Source organism: Tupaia chinensis, unplaced genomic scaffold (assembly GCF_000334495.1).
Source record: "Tupaia chinensis unplaced genomic scaffold, TupChi_1.0 Scaffold000294_1, whole genome shotgun sequence".
NCBI lineage: Eukaryota > Metazoa > Chordata > Mammalia > Scandentia > Tupaiidae > Tupaia > Tupaia belangeri.
In genome coordinates, this window is record NW_006159779.1 from 1405325 (window position 1) to 1405826 (window position 502).

Consider the following 502-nt stretch of genomic DNA (forward strand, 5'->3'; position numbering starts at 1 on the left):
CCCCCCAGCCCGTGGGGGGCCGGGGCGGGGGGAGCCACGAAGGGTGGGGCAGCCCTGGGAGGCTTGCCAGTCCGCTGTGGCCCAGGCAGCTCCCACGGCAGGGGGAGCCTTGTGTGGCCCCAGCCCAGTCGTAAAATACTGTTCACCAGGGCAGGCCACATGAGAAGTTTCTTGGTTCGAGTCCAGAGAACTTTGAGCACCCAGTGGGCACAAGCTTATCCACGATCCTGGCCCGAAAGCTGCAGGGGACCGTGTTGCCAGGCCCTCGGGTGCGCTCATGCCCACTGTCCCCGTCTCCCTTGCTCTCGGAGTGGAGGAAGACCCGGGCCTGTACAGAAAGCTACACGTTTATTTGGCTTACAAAGTGCCGGTCCCGCGCGCACCTCGAGCAGGTACCCAGCACAGGCCGTCGTTCCCAGGGGGCCCGGGCCACCTCCGAGGCTGCTGGCGATGCCCCTGGGCCAAGACCCACACAGACCAGCAGGCCGTGAGAGCACGACAG